This window comes from Galeopterus variegatus, unplaced genomic scaffold (assembly GCF_000696425.1).
Source record: "Galeopterus variegatus unplaced genomic scaffold, G_variegatus-3.0.2 Scaffold1228, whole genome shotgun sequence".
Classification (NCBI taxonomy): Eukaryota; Metazoa; Chordata; class Mammalia; order Dermoptera; family Cynocephalidae; genus Galeopterus; species Galeopterus variegatus.
Genome location: NW_007727339.1, coordinates 136,603 through 137,988, shown reverse-complemented (window position 1 = coordinate 137,988; position 1,386 = coordinate 136,603).

The following is a 1,386-nucleotide window of genomic DNA, read 5'->3' as shown; positions in this document are numbered from 1 at the left end:
TCTCTTTGTACAACTTCTATTTTTTTCTTGTATTGTTTTCCTGATTTTGTGATATTGTTTATTTATTTTTTTGTAGCTCACTGAGATTCTTTACAACAATTATTTTTAATTCTTTTTTGGCAATTTGTGGATCTCCATATCTCTGGGTTTGGTTACTGGAGGTTTATTATGATCTTTTGGTGGCATCATGTTTACCATATTTTTGAGTTCTTTATATCCTTGCTTTGGTATCTGCATATTTGAAGAAGCAGTCACCTCTTCTAGTCTTTATGGTCTGGCTCTGGTAAAGAAGGATCTTCAGCTCCAGGGGTGCTGATTAGGGAGGTGTGCACTGGGGTGACTTGGGGCACAGACCTAGTGGTGTGGGGCTCTGAGTGTGAGGATGTGTGGCAGCTCCAGATCCAGGGGGGTGTGTTTGCACATGAAGCTAAGGTCTGTGACACTGGCAACTTCATGGTCCTTGGCAGCAAAGGCTGAAGTGGGTCCAGGGTGTGAGGGATGTTAGAGTCCTCAGCAACACCTCTTGGTTAAGTGGCCAGCACGCTTGGGAAGGAGGTGGCCAGGACCAGTGGTGTGTGCACACATGGCAGTAGGGATCAGTGACAGGGGTCAGAGTGGCTGTGTTCATATGCATGTCTCCAGGGGTCAGGGCTAGCGGTGTCCATGTGGTGGTGGGGTCTGTGGCCAGCAGTTGGGGCTGGGACATTGTGGATGTATAGTGGCTCCATTGGGTCCCATGGCCAGAGTACCCTCAGTAAACTGCCTGGGGCCACTCTGATGGGAGAAGGGGAGGGAGGGGAAGCAGCAGCTCAGGAAACTGCATTGTATGAAGGCAAAAACTCTGTGAGACTTGCAATGGCAAAAGTTGCACAGGATCTATGACAGCTGTGCAGACTGTTGGTTTTTTCAGCAACAGTCTTCCTCTTTGGAGCAGGCTGCAGGGATCTGTGATGGTGATCATTGCAGGGTCCTTAATGGTGAAAGCTGTGGGGAGTTTGTGGTAACTGCAAGAGCTGTTGAGACTCTCAGTGGTGAGGGCTGCTGTGTCCCCTGCAGAGCAGACCACTGGTGACAACAGTGGTACCTTCTGTATGGCTGATACTGGTAGCAACCACCCTTCTTCTTTGTTCCTAGCCATCCCAGCTGTGCCAGTTTCCCTAGCAATATGGGTGGGGTAAAACAAAAGAGTGCTTTTGGAAAGTGCCGTGAAAGGCTGAAGAAGCCAGGGGTTCATTCTGTTCTCTTTTTCCCCACAAGGAAAACTTGTGGGCTGAGGAGATCCCTCTCTGCACTGAGCTGTGCCAGCCTGTGGGATGGGATGATGCAAGCAAGATTAAACTGTTATTCCTATCTTTTATGTGCATTTATTTTCTCTCTCTCTCTCTC